This window comes from Triticum urartu, chromosome 5, assembly GCF_003073215.2.
Source record: "Triticum urartu cultivar G1812 chromosome 5, Tu2.1, whole genome shotgun sequence".
In the NCBI taxonomy this organism is placed as follows: domain Eukaryota; kingdom Viridiplantae; phylum Streptophyta; class Magnoliopsida; order Poales; family Poaceae; genus Triticum; species Triticum urartu.
The window spans coordinates 598072682-598092954 of record NC_053026.1 but is presented as its reverse complement, the minus strand read 5'-3'; the positions used below and the strand labels follow the sequence as shown (position 1 = coordinate 598092954).

The 20273-nt window shown below is 43.2% G+C and overlaps 1 long non-coding RNA gene across 1 annotated transcript; it reads left to right on the top strand.

The window, feature by feature from the left end:
• Positions 1–4153: 4153 nt before the first annotated feature.
• LOC125506219 lies at positions 4154–5438 on the top strand. The gene is made up of 2 exons (XR_007282607.1): positions 4154–4741; positions 4849–5438. It is a non-coding gene; the product is annotated as an uncharacterized LOC125506219 (long non-coding RNA).
• Positions 5439–20273: the final 14835 nt, after the last annotated feature.

The following is a 20273-nucleotide window of genomic DNA, read 5'->3' as shown; positions in this document are numbered from 1 at the left end:
TCCTCGGAGGATGGGTTGCTCTCAAATGACAAGTGTCAGTTCCTCTCGGAGTAGCCTCAACCAGCTAGTGGTTGTAGGGGGCAGCTATTTATAGCCTAGGGAGCATCCCGACATGATAAGACATAAATGCCCTTCAATGATATGACCGTTAGGTGGATAGATATTTTGGAACAGCTGGCGCATAGCACAGCAACGGTCGGAATTTTGAGTACCAAAATCCTCAGGGCTATCATGTTCCTCACTGTGTAGGCAATCCGCACTGGCGAATTCCTAACTCCTCAGTCAGGACAAATTCCTCAGAGACCAGAAGAACTTCGTCTCTATCACTGAAGAAATTGACTGAACTGTATGAGATTTTCAATGGCTTCACTCGAAGGGATTGGTAGGTGTAGGATTTTGAGTTGAGCATCACATGGAAATTTTTCCTTAGTATTTCCTCGACCCCCTTTAACAGTACGGTGTTTCCTATGCCTCAAGAAAGAGAAAAACAAAACTATGAAAATGAAAGTCTTCAAGCTTCATATTTCTCGCATGAATATCAAGTCTTCACGGACAGACCAATTTCTTCACTTTCAAAGTCTTCATGAAAGTTTTCAGAAATACCAATATCTTCAGTCGAAGATATTCATTTTTAGGGGTCGACTTTTCCTGTAAATATCAAACTCCTCATAGACTTATAGACCTGTGTACACTCACACACGCATTAGTCCCTTAACCTATAAGTCTTCAATACACCAAAATCACTAAGGGGCACTAGATGCACTTACAACTCATTGTCCTCGTCAGAATGCGATAGACGGTTCTGGGCACATAGAGTAAATCCTTCACGAGGAATTTGGTCCTTGGGGCTTGACCGGGCTTCAAAGGCTTCATTAACACTTGCATGTAATGAGCTGTGAGTTCTGGTTCATGATACAGGCAGCGAGCTCCTTCACTAGGTGGACTGATGGGCAGGGCATGAAGCAATTCAGAGGCCGGTGCCTTATAGTGAGTATTTTCGGTCATCCAGTCCAAGACCCAGGTGTTGATATCTTCAGGATCACCTATGATATGCAATGTAGCGTAGAACTCAAGAATAAGCTCTTCATTCCAATCAACAATGTCAGAGCAAAAGTTGAGGAGGCCTGCATCATGAAGAACACTGAGCACAGGAGAGAAGCAAGGTAATGATTCCATGTCCACGTGAGGAATATGCTCATGGTAGAAGATTTTGTCTTTGTTGAAAAGCAGTGAAGAATAGAAGTTGGCCTGGCTTGCAGTCCAGAAACGCTTCCTCCTTAAACGAGCAGAGTCATAAGGATTGTAGTTAGTGAAGAACACGTGCTCGCCGAAGAAATCATTAGCCTTGAATTTCTGCTTCTTTGAGAATGGATCCTTTGGCTTGGGGTGAGGAGTGTCAGTCAATTGCATCACAACCTCCAGGATCTCGATCTCAGGTTCCATAGGCTGAGGAATTTCATGTGCTGCTTCAGTGGCAGCCTGGGACTTCAATTCTTCATTTACATGATCTTCAGCACTAGTGGCTGGAATTTCTTCATGGACAGATGGTGTGGCATGTGGTTCATCAGATCCCATTTTTACAGTAGTTACTGGGGACTGAGGAATTTCCTATTGCGTTGGGGCTACAACATTGGAAGTGAACTGTTCAGTTATCTTTACAAATCTGACTTTGGCTCCTAGCCAGTCAGCATAATAGCGATCAAATTCATCACTCAGTTTCTTGATTTCAGATTGAAGAGCGACAAGTTCTTCAGGTGAAAGCTTCAGAACGTTTTGCTTCAGAAAGCTCTCTTTCTTGTACTGCGCTTTCTTCATCCTCCTTCCCTGTTCAAATTTCCACTTCTCTTCATCAATGAAGTGAGTCAGTACATGACTTTGACTAGGAGCGAGGTTCAGCTCAGGCAGAGGTGTGTTGGGGTCCTTGTGCCACAAGTCAATTAAGTCTAGGATCAACTTCAGATCCAGCATTAATGGCACATTACTGCCTTTGGCTCTAGCGGCCCTGAGTTGCATGTCCCTGATGATTTCAGCAAGTTCTTCATCATCAGCCTCATCATCATCAGAGGGCACTTGGAAAGCAACTTGTTTCTTGTGAGGACTTGGTCGAGGACCTCATCCAGCAGAGGTCTTCTTCTTCAGAAGAGTGGGAGAAGCTGAGGAACTTGTAGAGGCTCCTGAGGCAATAGATATGCCTGTGGTTCTTTGGCACGTGGCGAGATGCACAGGTGCTGAGGATTTGGTCGGAGTAGCCGAAGATTTTGGAGGAGGAGCTGAGGATTTTGTAGAAGTAGGAGCAGCGTGAGGAATTGGTCGTGAGGGCTTTAAGGAATCTTGCCGTGAGGGCATAGCTGAGGAACTTGGTCGTGACGGCATTGCTGGTGAAGCACTGGGCTTGTGAGCAGGCTTCTTTGGCATGGCCTTCTTCGGCTTTACAGAGGCCTCAACAGCAGCAGCGGTAGCAGAGTCTTCGTTGAATTTCCTCATTGCATCTTTTGCTTGTTTGGACAACTTGGCATGGCGCTTGGCCCATTCATCAGGATAATCCTCACCACGCTTGAGGCTGGTGGGATCAGCTATTTGACCATGTACCAATGGAGGTCTTGGGCATGGAGGATTTAGTGCAAATTTCTTCATATATTTGGGAGTGACATATATGTACTCCCTCCACTCTCTTGCCCATCTCCTCTCAATCTTTTGAATGCGCACCTTGCGCTAATTTTTATCTTCTTCAGGGGGTGTGCAATACCCAGCATAGATGTCCTCAGGTATTTCAAAGGCAGTGTTGACCTCAGGCCTCTTTCCTCCTTTATGTGGCTTCTTATCATCAACCATTTTCTTCAGTTGAGGAATTTGAACAATTGAATTCTCTGAAGAGGTATGCAACTTTTCTTCGAGGAACGCTGCAAATGAGTTAAGTTGATGAGAACCTAGTGATTCATCAGCTGACATGAGTACCTGTGAACAGAGTATAGTTGCAAGGAATTTGGAGAGGTCATATGCGTTCTTAGAAGGTTTTTTATAAAGATCAAGTTTGAGGAATTTGACCAGATGAGTCTTGAAGAATTTCACTAAGTGTTCTTTCTCTTAGGTTCCAGAGATGTATAGATCGAAAATCCACACATTTGAGGAATCTTGAAGAAAAACATAGCTTAGAGAAACGAATCAAGAAAAGATGACATGTGAGGTGTTTTAGTGTGTGAAGATATGAAGAAAAACACCTTTGAGGATTTTGTAGAAATCATTTGAATCAAAGAGGGCAGTAAAAGTAACTTTTAATTACCCTGGACGAAGAACACGACGAACTGGTATGTGGAGATGTGAAGTTCATCAGTGCAGATCTTCCACGCCCTAACTTGGCGGAGGAAGACAGCTACGACGGCGGCGGAGTGAAGATTTCCGTGGCCCGCGCGAGTATGACAGCGATGAGGTCGAGGCAGTGAAGCTTTTCCTCACCGGCGATGATGATGTAGCGGCGGCGCTATTTGAGAAGCTCGAGCTGGAGAGAGGTAGAGCGGAGTAAAGGAAGTGAGGAAGGGGAAGGGGGTATTTATAGCCACGGTGAAAAACTGTTCGCCTGAAGAATTTGGACGAACGTGCCCCTGACCCTTCTCATTCGCTTGACATGTGTCACCCACATACTGAGAAGTGGAGATCGTGTGCGGTCGTGGGTGAATAGATAAGTATATCGTGGGATGCGGAACGGTTTGAGCGGCAAAGCCGAAAATTTAGATAAGATAGATTTTAAAGTTCCGTTCGCAATTTCTTCAGCTGACAAGGACACAGTGAAGATTTTGAACGAGTTTCAAATAAAACGCGCATGAAGAATTTGTGAACAGATTGGGTTGAGTATAGCATAGAGGGGGAAGGGTCCAATCACATTCACTTAGCAAAAAAATCAACTTGAAAAAATAGCCATAAATGAATGCTGTAGATGATATAAACTCATATATAATATATATAATATATATATATATATATATATATATGGTGGGTCTATTCTAATATAACTCCCTTAAGACTACTTATTCTAATAACACTTCTTCTCTTATTCTGATAACACCCGTACGCCCGCCCACCACCCACCTCCACCCACGCGCACCACTCGCCCAGAAGCCACCGCCCCGGCATGACCCTCGGCGCCCCCCCCCCCCCCCCCCCCCACGTGTCACCACTGCCGCACAGAGCCACCGCTCCGCACGTCCAGCCACCGACCCCCGGACCTGTAGCCACCGGATCCGGTGGTGCCTCCTCCCACCACCGCCCTGCGGCCACCGGATCCGGCGGGATCCTCCTCCACCTCCCTCCTCCCACCCCCGTCCGGCCACCTACCCGGATGCGACCTCCTGAGCCGGCCACCTCCCTCCTCCCAGGTGCCCAGCGCAACTGCCGGCGTTGATCCGGGCATACCGCCCCCGCCGTGGCTTTCCCATCTTCAGGCTCCTCCCGCGGCCACCGGATCCGGCGGGATCCTCCTCCACCTACCTCCTCCCACCCCACATCGGCCCATCCTTGTTGAGCCCCCGCGCCGGTTCCCGTGGAGGCCCGGCCGGATCTCCTCCATCGCGTCCCTCCCCTCATCATCACCGGATCCCTGCATCTCTCCTTCCACCAGTGAGGGTTGCGGCGAGGAGTAACCTCCTCGGCTCCTACGCATCCGTCCTTGCGCTGCCCGAGATCCACGTCTACGGCAACCGGATCCACCTACCCCACGGCACGGGTGCTCCTTGCTCCGCCGCTGAAGGTTGCTGCTGCTGCTCATGGCACAAGGCAGAGCCCTATCCGCCTCTCCTCCAATTGTTGCAGTTAATTTGATTTTTGTGTTGAAGCTCACTGAATCTTGTTTTGTAGTTCGCTGTCAAATGAAAAATTGACCAAATTTCCTGGCGCGGCGTCGAGCAGTTGGTAGGGCGCGGCGTGCAGTTTCCATGCGTGGATAGGAAATTCCTGAGGCTGCTGCGATCCATTTCTTCCCTAGTGCACTGCAGATAACTCTGAAGCAATGTGGTTCAATTTCTAAAAAAATACACAAGAAATCCACTTATTTTCCCCTGTAGTGCACTTTTTTTCTTGCTATGTTTCACTTGAACGGTGTGCAACGGTGGTTTACTTCTGTTCTGTGTTGCAGGGATTTTTTTTCACTTGTGTGGGAAAAAAGAAGGAAAATTAAACACCACTCGCCGACAAAGATAACGACCCCGAGCATCATGCGCGTGCAGTTCCTTTTGTGTATGCTTGCAATGCATTGTGTGTATGTGTGTAGTGCACCCCATCACTTCATGTTTTTTGAGAAAACAATTTGTATTGTCATACGTGGCAGTTTCACTTGTGTATATGCTTGCAATGCGGTTGTCTGTATGCGTGCAGTGCACTCCTGTGGTTTCCTTTGTAAAATGGCAATTAAAAAACATCACAAAGAAGTCCATTCCCTTTTAGATGTAGTTCACTAGTTTCTGTCGCAGGGTTTACTCTCACCAACGAAGCAGTTCTTTAGTCTTTATGGGTTCACTAACTATGACCTCGGAAAGCAGCTCACTTCTCATTACATGTGGTTCACTTGCTCAGTCCCTGCGGTCCACTTGCCCGGTCTACGCATGTAAAAAATATTGAGTTTGGAAAAAGCTCAAGCAGTTCATTTTCGATAGTGTCACGACCTGTTTACGGTAGTCTCGAGGTTCACTTTTTATAGTATTGCGGTTCATCAACACTTAGCATGAAGTGCACTCCATCTCGTTTGGAAAAATTTGCGTTCCACAAAAAAGAAATCATGCAATGCACTTGTCTGTCCGCTAAAGTGTGGTTTTTAGTCTGAAGCAGTGCACTCCACCTCATTTTGGAAAATTTGCGTCCCACAAAAAAGAAACCATGCAGTGCACTTGTTTGTCTGATGAAGTGCGGTTTTTAGTCTGAAGCAGTGCGCTTTTCTGTCTGATACAGTACCCACGTCGATTTGGGTGTCGCAAAAAACAGAGTGCCCGCATTTCGGTAAATTTAAAACTGCTCTTAAACCGTAAGGAATTAGAGAGTGTTCTACATGAAAAAGTTGCGTCTCGTCGATATCTTTCCAACGGCATATCATTTGAATCATTTCGACAAACGGTTTGTAAAATTTTGCGAAAAACGACCGCTGCCTCTCGTCGTCCACCGCACGATTTTCAAAATTAACTTAAAACTATAAGTAATCTCAAAACCATTTCTACATATGAAAGTTGCGCCTTGTCCATAGCTTTCCAACGACATATTACACGCCTCGTTTCGACAAACGGTTCAAAAACTGGAGCAAAAACAGTACCGAAAATTTCAAATTTTTTGAAAAACAGAGTTCCGCAATTTAGTAAATTTGAAACTGCTCTTAAACCGTAATGAATTAGAGAAAGATTTATATATGAAAAAGATGCGTCTCGATGATATCTATCCAACGGCGTATCATTTGCTTCATTCCAACAAGCGGTTTAGAAAAAACACGAAAAAACGCTCGCTGCCACTCGTCATCCACCGCACTATTTTCAAAGCTGCTCTTAAACCGTGTGGAATCTCAAAAAGTGTTCAACATGTCGAAGTTGCGCCTAATCCATAGCTTTTCAATGGTATATTACACGCCTCATTCCGATAAACGGTTAAAAAATTAGAGTGAAAACAGTACCAAAAAAATAACGCGTGCAGTTTTTTCCGACGAAAAGTTCACTAGTCTCTATTGCAGTGCTCGTCGTCAAAATGATGCAGTACGCTTCTGTTGAGCGTGCAGTGCCGAAGTGGTGTGCAAAATAGTTATTCTGCTAATATTAGCAGAATAGACCGTCTATATATATATATATATATATATATATATATATATATAACACTGAAGACAATGCAAAGTTGAAGAATTTGAACAACTGAGGAATTTCAACACAAAAAAAACTCAAATTGAGGATTTTCAACTTTTGGTGGTGGCGTGACCCACCATATAAGAATGATGATTTCAGACACTGCGTATAATTGTCATAGGGTTCTGAGAATCAAATTCTTCGTTAATTTCTTCACACTTAGAGTGTTATTCTTCATTGATTGAAGAAAAACGTTTATTCATGTGTTGCATATCTAAGTCATCAATTTTGCATAAGTGTTAGGACCAATTTTTTTATTAATAATAAATAATAATGCTGTAATTCCGAAACTAGTAATGATAAGTTAGAATTTCAAGAAATAGGAAGGACACCATCAATAGTAGCGTCCAGACCTGGTCGCTGTTGCAAACCACGTCCACACCTGGACGCTATTCTTAGCAGCGTCCAATGCTTGGTTCAACCTAGCCTAGAAAAGTCCTCGCCTTCGTCCGACCTAAGGGCAACTCCAACGCGGCAACCTAAACTGATACAGATTTTGTTCGTTCTTTGTTCATTTGGATCGGTCAACCGGACGTCAATTTCCGCTTTTGTCCGCCGGTCCGAAGATGCTCGGACAAACATATTTCACATTTGCGCTGGATTTCGAATTTTTTACAAAACAGCCAGCAGAATCCAATTTACAGTAATTAAAACTAAAAAAATATTAAATGAAAAGATAAAAGAAACAGTTAGCGGCGGGCAGTAGATCATCAACATTTTCTTCCTCCTCCTTGGCCAGGTCGACGTAGACCGGCGTCTCCATCCACGGGAACGCCTGCTGGATGGCTGGCAACGTAGCCACTTGCTGCACCACCAGCTGATGCTTCTTCTGCCGCTCGGCCTTCATCGCCTGCTCTACAGCCTACCACTCGGCCTCCTCGTCTATGGTGCCCATCCACACGGGCATGCACGATATACGATGGCAACGTGTTCGTCCACGACCATGATTGCCCAAGCCGTGGCCATGGCTCCTCCTCCATAGGCTTGGGCGCAAGCGGTGCTAGGGGCGGTGGGGGCATGTTAGCCTCCACTCTAGCCGCCGATTCAACCAGTGCGTGTGCAAGGCTAGGCCACTTGGCGAGCTCCTTGCGCTCGGCCTCGTCAATGGACCTCCTTGTGGCCTCCTCGAGGGCCACAATGTAGGCCTCATAATCCTCCCCCCTTCACCATGACCGACGGTGATGGTGGATGGTGCACAGGACGCATCCTTGTAGCACGACCGACAATGCTGGTCGTGCTCAGTGGCGAACTACGTGTCCTAGTTCTGCGAATCCATTGTGGACGCTGGGTTGCGGCAAAGGTCGTCCAAGAGTAGACACGACGATGGTGGATCTCCATCAGCTGCGTGCGGCCTGAGTCCGGCACGGTCGGCACCAGAACCCTATCGAGGTTGAGGTGCCACCCATGCGGCAGGTACACGTTGGGCTACGACACTGGCACACCATGCTTCCAGAAGTGCTGGCAGTGGTGCACTGACACGTAGAGGCAAAAGCACGACAGCCGACTCAAGATCAACTTATCTATTATCATAAACTAGCAGTTACCAATTGTATTGCCCAAAAGTAACAACCTAGCCAAATATATAATGTATGTTTGTAACCATTGAATAAATTATACACAAGACCAGACAAAGAAGATTCAACGAGGCCATGGAACAACTCACATGCTCCAACCATAGGTCTAATGGATGATCCTAATGATGAGAGAATGATCCTAATGACAAGCAGCTTGTGAGATGATGTTGCTCCTGTGATGATTGATGATGTCCGTGCTAGAGCTTGCTTACCACCAAGCAAGGTAAGAAGCGATGGGTGCAGGTGTATTAGAGTATATAGGTCATGAAATCTATATCTATCAAAGTAAAACGACTCGGTTGAGCCTAATCAGAGCACCAACGAAAGGGCAATGACTGGACGCCATCCGTACTAGCGTCCAGACCTGGACGCAGTTAGTAATAGAGTCCATCCTGGACGCTATTATTCCTGGCGTCCTTCCTATTTTTATAATTTTCACCAGCCCTTTACCAGTTTCGGAATTATAGAATTATCATTTACTATTAATAAAAAATTCGGTGTTAGGATGAGTGTCCTTTTCAAAGAACATTCAAAGATTCTAAGATATTTAGCTCACACCGCAACTTGCTAAATATCTTCTCATTCAAGGGCTTTGTGAAGATATCGGCTAGCTGTTCTTCAGTCTTCACATGCTCAATAGAAATGTTGCCCTTCAACACATGATCACGAAGAAAATGATGACGAATCTGAATGTGCTTTGTCTTCGAGTGCTGAACTGGGTTGTGAGCAATCTTGATGGCACTCTCATTGTCACGGAAGAGAGGCACATTCTTCATGTTGACGCCATAGTCCTTGAGAGTTTGCTTCATCCATAGCAATTGAGCACAGCAAGAACCAGCGGCAATGTACTCAGCTTCAGCAATAGATAGTGATACGCAGTTCTGTTTCTTCGAGGACCAACAGACCAAAGATCGTTCGAGGAAATGACATGTACCAGATGTTGATTTGCGGTCCACACGATCACCAGCATAGTCAGAGTCAGAATATCCAATGAGATCAAAAGCCGAGCCCTTGGGGTACCATAATCCAAGTGTTGGTGTGTGAGCTAGATATCGAAGAATATGCTTCATAGCCTTATGGTGTGATTCCTTCGCTGTAGCTTGAAATCGGGCACACATGTAAACACTAAGCATAATATCTGGCCTAGATGCACATAAGTACAATAAAGAACCAATCATGGAGCGGTATACCTTATGATCAAAGTCGATACCATTTTCATCAGTGCACAGATGGCCATTTGTGGGCATAGGAATTTTGACGCCTTTGCAATCTTGCATGCCGAATTTCCTCAGTACATCCTTGAGGTATTTCTCCTGAGATATGAATATGACATTGCGTTGTTGGCGAATTTGAAGACCTAAGAAGAATTTCAATTCTCCCATCATAGACATTTGATATTCTTCACTCATCATATAGGCAAATTCATCACTATAACATTGGTCAGTACAGCCAAAGATAATATCATCAACATATATTTGGCACACAAACAATTCACCATCATAAGATTTAGTGAAAATAGTAGGGTCGAGTGAACCGGGTTTGAAGCCTTTCTTCATAAGGAATTCCTTCAAAGTATCATACCACGCCCGTGGGGCCTGCTTGAGGCCATAGAGGGCCTTATTGAGTCTGAAGACTTTGTCAGGATGCTTTGGATCTTCAAAACCTGGGGGTTGAGCAACATATACTTCTTCCTCAAGCTTACCATTGAGGAATGCACTTTTCACATCCATTTGATATAGAGTGATATCATGATGGTTAGCATAAGCAAGTAATATGCGAATAGCCTCAAGTCTAGCAGCAGGTGCAAAAGTTTCATCGGAATCAATTCCTTCAACCTGTGTGTAGCCTTGAGCTACAAGCCGTGCCTTATTCCTTACCACAAGGCCATTTTCGTCTTACTTGTTGCGATAGATCCATTTTGTGCCAATGATATTGTGCTTGCGAGGATCTGGACGTTTAACCAGTTCCCAAACGTTGTTGAGCTCAAACTAATGTAATTCTTCTTGCATGGCCTGAATCCACTCAAGCTCCAGAAATGCTTCATCTACCTTAGCAGTGGGCTCTATGATAGAGACAAAAGCATAGTGCCCACAAAAGTTAAATAAATGTGAAGCTTTTGAGCGTGTGAGAGGACCTGGCGCTTTAATGTCATTGATGATCTTTTCAACTTGCACATCTTTTGCAACACGAGGATGAGCGGGTTGTCGTTGAGGAATTTGATCAGCATTTTCTTCAGCACCATTTTCTTCAGTATTTTCTTCAGGTGCATTAGCTCGACATTCTTCATGTTCTGGAATGAATTCTTCAGCAGATCCTCAGTAGGAATGACATCCTCAGTAGCCTTGAACTTGATAGTTTCCTCAGGTGTTGGTTCATCTATCACAGAAGGTAGGTGCTCTCTTTGCGAGCCATTAGTTTCATCAAACCGCACATCTACAGTTTCAACAACCTTGTGAAGAACGTCGTTGAAAACTCTGTAGGTGTGCGAGTCCTTTCCGTAACCAAGCATAAAACCTTCATGTGCTTTGGGTGCAAATTTTGAGTTGTGATGAGGATCTCTAATCCAACATTTAGCACTACTTTGAAATAACTTACATTGGGTTTCTTATCAGTGAGGAGTTCATAGGCAGTCTTCTTGAAGAATTTTTGAAGATATACTCTGTTGATGATGTGGCACGCAGTATCAATTGCCTCAATCCAGAAACGACGAGGCGTTTTTTATTCATCAAGCATATTGCGAGCCATCTTAGCAAGAGTCTTGTTCTTGCGCTCCACGACGCCATTCTGCTGAGGAGTATAAGGAGCAGATAACTCATGAGTAATACCAAGTTCATCAAGATAGTCATCAAGACCAGAATTCTTGAACTCAGTTCCATTGTCACTTCTGATGTGCTTGATCTTCACACCAAAGTTGGTTGAAGCCCTCGAGGAAAATCGTTTGAAGACTTCCTGCACTTCATGTTTGTAAGTAACAATGTGTACCCATGTGTATCGAGAGTAATCATCAACAATAACAAAGCCATATTGAGATGCATCATTTGAGACTGCAGAATAATGGTTAGGACCGAAGAGATCCATGTGAAGCAATTCAAATGGACGAGTGGTGATCATGATAGTCTTCGCTAGATGTTTAGCCTTTGTCATCTTCCCAGCTTCATAGGCTCCGCATAAGTGATCCTTGAGGAATTTGACATTATCGATGCCAATGACATGCTTCTTCTTCGCAAGCATGTGCAAATTCCTCATGCCTGCATGACCAAGTCGTCGATGCCAGAGCCAGCCTTCTGAAGCTTTTGCAAGTAGACACACGGCCGGTTGCGGTCCTATAGAGAAATCAACAATATACAGGTCTCCTCTCCTAAAGCCTTCAAAGACTTTGGAATTGTCAGCTTCCATAACCACAACACAACGGTACTTGCCAAAGACAACAACCATATCAAGATCACAAAGCATTGAGACAGACATGAGGTTGTATCCTAAGGACTCGACAAGCATGACTTTGTCCATGTGTCGATCCTTTGTGATCGCAACCTTACCTAGACCCAATACCTGACTTTTGCCTTTGTCAGCGAAGATGATATGCTTCAGATGCGATGGTGATAAGGGAGCATCCATCAATAGATTCTTGTCACCAGTCATGTGATTCGTACATCCACTATCGAGGACCCACTCGGTGGCTTTGGGTTGATCATCCTGCAGATGAATTAGTGCAACTTACAAACTCATATACTTCATCAGTGAAGAATATGATATCAATTCATCAGATCAATTTCATCAAGCAAGAGAACAGATAAAGCAGTATGAGGATGTGAGAAATGAAAGTTCATTTCTTCATGATTAGCCTGCGTCCTTTCAGGCACATTCAGGTCTCCAGCAAATTCTTCAGACGATTACGTATGTCTGGAGACCTGACCCTACAGAAGAGATTAGTTCTTTTTCTTCACCACCCACATCTGAAGGGGTGGCAAATAGTTCATCACTCTGCGAGCTCCATACGAGAAAGGTGGCATAGAAGCCAGTCCATTTCGTTTCACATAAGAGGGGTTAGGATAAGCATATGAATAAGCAGAGAAATTCTTCGAGGACTTATGAACATAATGATTAGAAGAATAATGCTCATATTTATAGCCCTTAGCTCTTCCCTGCGAAACAGAGTTGTTAGCACGATGATATTCATATGAGGACTTTGATCCTTTTGAGGAATTTGGTCCATATGAAGAAATTGATCTGGGGTTCCTATTCTTCACAGATGGTGTCCTGAGAACATTCACGTGAAGACTTTCAAGGCACCTTTTGGGAACCCAGATTTTCTTCATAGGAGGACCGTTCCTGCAGTTAGTGCCAACATGTCTAGCAAATATTTCACCATTCTGATTTTTGAACAGTTTATAGTCGGAGTCAAATGACTCATCATCAGAACAAGGAGATTCACATGCAAAGCCAAATAAGTTAGATGGATCAACTAGAGGTCCCTTTGCAGCAACCCATGAGGTTTTGGGGTACTGCTCACGCTTCCAATATGTACCATCAGCATTGAGTTTCCTCTCAAAGGCAATACCCTCTTTCCTAGGGTTCCTGTTGAGGATCTGCTTTTTAAGCACATCACAAAGAGTCTGATGCCCTTTGAGGCTTTTGTACATGCCTGTCATGTACAATTCCTTCATCCCTGCATCTTCAGTGATACTAGAAATGTCCTTAGATGAGGAATTAGTGATAGCAGAGGCAGGTGAAGAATTTGAAACATTAGCAGTATTTGAACATTTAGGTGAAGAATTAGCATATTCACGTTCAATGCACTTCAAGCATGGAGGAACAAATTCTTCCTGAGAAGCGCTGATTTATTGAGCAAGTAATGAATCACGCTCCTTCTGAAGATCTTCATAACCCACTCTTAGCTTTTCAAGATCTTGCTTTCTTTGAAGAAATTCATATAAAAGCTTCTCATGATTAGATAAGAGAGTGTTATGATGACCTTGAAGGGTGTCAAACTTAGACTGAAGCCTCTGAAGACTCTCAGCCAAAGTTTTGGACTGATCCATTTCTTCTCCCAACATATCATCACTCTTATTTAGCATGTATTGAACTTTTTCCAAAGCTCTTTGTTGTTTAGTGGCAAGGGAAGCAAGTTTGACATAGCTGGGTCCAAATTCATCACCAGATTCATCATCACTGGATTCAGATAGATAGCATTCAGTTACCTTAGCATCTTTTGCCATAAGGCATGATGCAGAAGATGATGATTCTGGTTTGAATGTCATTGCTTTGAGAGATTCCTTGAAGTCCTCAAACCAAGGATCATGACGGGTTCGATGACCTTCATAGACCACAGAGAGACGGCCCCAGATAAGCTTCGCATGATCGAGATGCATGATATTCCTGAACTGATTTTGAGACAGACAGGAGCAGATGACATCCTTCGCTATGAGGTTGAGAAGAGTGTACTTGCGAATGTCATCAGCTTCCGCCATCTTGCACAGAGCGGTCAGACCAATCTCAGTGACGGTCCACAGCTCGCTGTTCATCGCCATGAGGCGCTTCTTCATCATGGCCTTCCACTTGGGATACTCGTGACTGTCAAAGATGGGGCATGACACAGTCTTCATTCCTGTGGTCGACATAACTAAAAGTCCAGGCGGTTAAACCAAAATCACACAGAACAAGGGAGTACCTTGCTCTGATACCAATTGAAAGTGCGTTATATCGACTAGAGGGGGGTGAATAGGCGATTTTTATGAATTTTTCACTGAGGAATTTGCAGGTGAGGAAATTCCTTAGCGAAGAACTACTAGCAGTGGAATAAGTACTCAAAAGTAAACATAACAGAACACAAGCATAGTCATCATGATGAAATGAAGACAAGCACAGAGTACAGAAAGCGTAAACACATGATAACACAGGATGAAGACAAACATGCTGAAGAAATTGAACTGAGGAAATTGAGAAAGTCTTCGGTCAAAGTCTTCAAACACAGATACGAACAAGCACTCAACATAGTTATGAGGAAATGAAAGAGTTGAGGAAATAGAACCAGTGAGCTTGGTGAAGACAATGATTTGGTAGACCTGTTCCAACTGCTGTCTCAGTTGTACATCTGGTTGGAGCGGCTAGGTATTTAAACCTGAGTGAGGGAGTCCTGGATTAGGGGGTCTCTAGACAGCCGGACTATATCCTTTGGCCGGACTGTTGGACTATGAAGACATAAGATTGAAGACTTCGTCCCGTGTCTGTATGGGACTCTACTTGGCGTGGAAGGCAAGCTAGGCAATACGGATATGTATATCTCCTCCTTTGTAACCGACCTTGTGTAACACTAGCCCCCTCAGTGTCTATATAAACCGGAAGGTTTTAGTCCGTAGGACAACATACAATCATACCATAGGCTAGCTTCTAGGGTTTAGCCTCTCCGATCTCGTGGTAGATCAACTCTTGTACTACTCATATTATCAAGAATAATCAAGCAGGACGTAGTGTTTTACCTCCATCAAGAGGGCCCGAACCTGGGTAAAACATCGTGTCCCCTGCCTCCTGTTACCATCCGCCTTAGACGCACAGTTCGGGACCCCCTACCCGAGATCCGCCGGTTTTGACACCGACATTGGTGCTTTCATTGAGAGTTCCTCTGTGTCGTCGCCGTTAGGCTTGATGGCTCCTTCGATCATCAATAGCGATGCAGTCCAGGGTGAGAATTTTCTCCCCGGACAGATCTTTGTGTTCGGCGGCTTCGCACTGCGGGCCAACTCGCTTGGCCATCTGGAACAGATCGAGAGTTACACCCCTGGCCACCAGGTCAGGTTTGGAAGCTTGAACTACACGGTCGATATCCGTGGAGACTTGAACTTCGACGGATTTGAGCCCCTGCCTTGTGCGCCACATGATTTAGCTCTACCATCAGACAGTGTTTAGGAGATCGCACCAGCAACCACTCCGACCCTCAATTCGGAACCAGCTTCGCCATCCATGGACGGGTGGATAGACCCCGCCATGGAGGCCGCACTCTCATCGGCGATCGAGCCGAGTATCGACCTTACCCTCCACGAGAGCCGTGACGCCGAACTACCGGATTCCTCCCCAGCCACGGACTCCGAACCGCCTGCGCCCGTGCCTATCGAATCTGATTGGGCGCCGATCATGGAGTTTACTGATACGTCTCCAACGTATCTATAATTTTTGATTGCTTTATGCCATTCATGTTTTCGAGCGAAAAAAAAGGGAAATATTTTTCCACAAATCGGAGTCAACAAACGGGGGAACGATAAATTCAACTGGGGAGAAGTCTAATTTTTTGGAATAGAGGAAACCACTCCGGCGTAGCTTGGACCCACTAACGTCAAGGAAGATTGAAAGGGAGTCTCACAAGGGTAGGGGTCGCGGCCCACCACCACTGGGAGGCGCCCCTGCCTCGTTGGGCCCCAACTCCCTTTCGGGTGCCATCGACGGTAACACTTCCCTCTCCAGCCATTTTCGTTTATTATGACCCACGTATTATTAAAACTTCCGGAAACAGGGAAGATTAAATTGCTGGTTAGTTTTTCCGCCGCCGCACCCTTCTGTAGCCAACCAAAAAGGTTTTTCAATTCGAAGCCCTTGTTCTTCCGGCACCGCCCTTGCCGTGAGGGGGGGAGACCCTCACCCTAGTTGCACCGTCGTTGCATTTGAATTCCCCGTTGCCTTTCTCTCAATGACGAGGAGGAGTAGTTCTTCCCCTCGGGGCTGAGGGTATGTACCAGTAGCTATGTGTTTGATCTCTCTCTCTCTCTTCGTGTTCTTGATTTGGCACGATCTTGATGTATCGCGAGCTTTGCTATTATAGTTGGATCTTATGTTTCTCCTCCCCCTCTACTCTCTTGTAATGGATTGAGTTTTCCCTTTGAAGTTATCTTATCGGATTGAGTCTTTAAAGATTTGAGAACACTTGATGTATGTCTTGCCGTGCGTATCTGTGGTGACAATGGGATATCACGTGATTCACTTGATGTATGTTTTGGTGATCAACTTGCGGGTTCCGCCCATGAACCTATGCATAGGGGTTGGCACACGTTTTCATCGTGATTCTCCGGTAGAACTTTGGGGCACTCTTTGAGGTTCTATGTGTTGGTTGAATAGATGAATCTGAGATTGTGTGATGCATATCGTATAATCATACCCACGGATACTTGAGGTGACATTGGAGTATCTAGGTGACATTAGGGTTTTGGTTGATTTGTGTCTTAAGGTGTTATTCTAGTACGAACTCTAGGGCTGTTTGTGACACTTATAGGAATAGCCCAACGGATTGATTGGAAAGAATAACTTTGAGGTGGTTTTTGTTGCATGTTGAGGGATAGTTATATGATCCAATTATGTTATTATTGTTGAGGGAACTTGCACTAGCGAAAGTATGAACCCTAGGCCTTGTTTACCATCATTGCAATACCGTTTACGCTCACTTTTATCATTAGTTACCTTACTGTTTTTATATTTTCAGATTACAAAAACCTTTATCTACTATCCATATACCACTTGTATCACCATCTCTTCGCCGAACTAGTGCACCTATACAATTTACCATTGTATTGGGTGTGTTGGGGACACAAGAGACTCTTTGTTATTTGGTTGCAGGGTTGCTTGAGAGAGACCATCTTCATCCTACGCCTCCTACGGATTGATAAACCTTAGGTCATCCACTTGAGGGAAATTTGCTACTGTCCTACAAACCTCTGCACTTGGAGGCCCAACAACGTTTACAAGAAGAAGGTTGTGTAGTAGACATCAAGCTCTTTTCTGGCGCCGTTGCCGGGGAGGTGAGTGCTTGAAGGTATATCTTTAGATCTTGCAATCGAGTCTTTTAGTTTCTTGTTTTATCACTAGTTTAGTTTATAAAAGAAAATTACAAAAAATGGAATAGAGTTTGTCTCATACGCTTCATCTTTTTAATATCTTTCGTGAGTATGATGGAAAGGATAATTGTGCTCAAGCGCTAGAAGAAGAAATCCATAAAATGTTTGGCACTAAATATTTGAATAATGAGCATGATTTCAATGTTGTTAGTATGAATTCCTTGAATATCCATGATGCTAATGATATGCAAAGCCACAAGCTTGGGGAAGCTATGTTTGATGAAGATGATATTTTTTGTCCCCCAAGTTTTGATGAGCAAATTTATTATGATGAAAGCATGCCTCCTATTTATGATGATTATTGTGATGACATGTATGCTTTAAAGAATAATTATAACAATGAAATTTGTCATCTTGATTTCAATTTTCAATCCCATGATAGTTACTTTGTTGAGTTTGCTCCCACTATTATTCATGAGAAGAATTTTGCTTGTGTGGAGAGTAGTAAATTTTCTATGCTTGTAGATCATGAAAAGAATGCTTTAGGTGCTGGTTATATTGTTGAATTCATTCATTATGCTACTGAAAATTATTATTAGGGAGGAACATATGCTTGTAGGAATTGCAATAATATCAAGTTTCCTCTCTATGTGCTTAAAGTTTTGAAGTTATGCTTGTTTTGCCCTCCTATGCTAGTTGATTATTGTTCCCACAAGTTGTTTGCTCACAATATCCCTATGCATAGGAAGTGGGTTAGACTTAAATGTGCTAGTCATATTCTTCATGATGCTCTCTTTATGTTTCAATTCTTATCCCTTATGTGAGCATCATTGAAATCATCAAGCCTAGCTAGGGGCGTTAAACGATAGCGCTTGTTGGGAGGCAACCCAATTTTATTTTTGTTTCTTGATTTTTGTTCCTGTTTAGTAATAAATAATTCATCTAGCCTCTGTTTAGATGTGGTTTTATTCTTTTAATTAGTGTTTGTGCCAAGTAGAACCTTTGGGAAGACTTGGGAGAAGTCTTGTTGATCATGCTGTAAAAAAAACAGAAACTTTAGCGCTCACGAGAATTACTGACATTTTTATTTGGAAAGTGATATTTAGTTAATTATTTTTGCAGATGATTAATAGATAAATTCCTCAGGTCCAGCAATTTATTTGAGAATTTTATGAGTTCCAGAAGTATACGTTTGATCCAGATTACTACAGACTGTTCTGTTTTTGACAGATTCTGTTTTTCATGTGTTGTTTACTTATTTTGATGAATCTATGGCTAGTAAAATAGTTTATAAACACCAATATAAATAAAGAATGATTTCATTACAGTACCTTGAAGTGTTGTTTTATTTTCTTATACTAATGGAGCTTACGAGTTTTCTACTTCAAGTTTTGTGTTGTGAAGTTTTTGAAGTTTTGGGTAAGGATTTGATGGACTATGGAATAAGGAGTGGAAAGAGCCTAAGCTTGGGGATGCCCAAGGCACCCCAAGTTAATATTCAAGGACAACCAAGAGCCTAAGCTTGGGGATGCCCCGGAAGGCATCCCCTCTTTCGACTTCGTTCATCGGTAACTTTACTTGGAGCTATATTTTTATTCGCCACATGATATGTGTTTTGCTTGGAGCGTCAATTTATTTTGTTAGGATTTGCTTTCTGTTATTTAGAACAATGTTTTGCATCTTTTATTTCAATAAAAGTAGCATTGATAGCCTTTACTATGCCTATTTGAGAAGTCCACATGTTGCTGTTTGAAAACAGAAAGTTTACCGCTGTTGCAATAATTCCCTAGAAAATTCATAATGTGATAAAATGTTGAAACCTTTTGCATATTAAGCTCTGATAAATTTACTACAGTGGGAATTTTCTTTCATAATTTTTGGAGTTAGGGAAGTATGGATGTTGCTGCATTCTTTACAGACTATCCTGTTTAGGCAGATTGCTGTTATGTTTGCATATGTTTGCTTCTTTAATGATTCTACTTGAGGATAGGACTATTAAATATGTAGAGGCATTCAGTATGAAATGTTGAATAATAATTTTAGTGATTCGCTACAGTAGAGTATGATAAGGTTTTTGCAATGGTTTATACTAACTTATCTCACGAGTCCTTGTTGAGTTTTGTGTGGATGAAGCTTTTGAGATTTAGGGAGATCGTGATATGAGAGGAATTAAGGAGACACAAAAGCTCAATCTTGGGGATGCCCAAGGCACCCCAAGATTTCAAGAAGTCTCAAGCATCTAAGCTTGGGGATGCCCCGGTTGGCATCCCACCTTTCTTCTTCAACAACTATCGGTTAGTTTCGGTTGATCCTAAGTTTTTGCTTCTTCACATGATGTTTGCCATTCTTAGAATGTCATTTATTTTTCTTTGCTTGCTGTTTGAATAAAATACCAAGATCTGAAATTATTAAATGTTAGAGAGTCTTCACATAGTTGCATAATTATTCGACTACTCATTGATCTTCACTTAAATCTTTTGGAGTAGTTTGTCATTTGCTCTAGTGCTTCACTTATATCTTTTAGAGCATGGTGGTAGTTTTATTTTTAATAAATATATGAACTCTCATGCTTCACTTAGATTTTTTTAAGAGTCTTAATAGCATGGTAATTTGCTTAAAATCCTAATATGCTAGGTATTCAAGAATAATAAAATTCTCTTATGAGTGTGTTGAATACTAAGAGAAGTTTGATACTTGATGATTGTTTTGAGATATGAGGATGGTAATATTAGAGTCATGCTAGTTGAGTAGTTGTGAATTTGAGAAATACTTGTGTTGAAGTTTGTGATTCCCGTAGCATGCACGTATGGTGAACCGTTATGTGATGAAGTCGGAGCATGATTTATTTATTGATTGCCTTCCTTATGAGTGGCGGTCGGGGACGAGCGATGGTCTTTTCCTACCAATCTATCCCCCTAGGAGCATGCGCGTAATACTTTGTTTCGATAACTAATAGATTTTTGTAATAAGTATGTGAGTTCTTTATGACTAATGTTGAGTCCATGAATTATACGCACTCT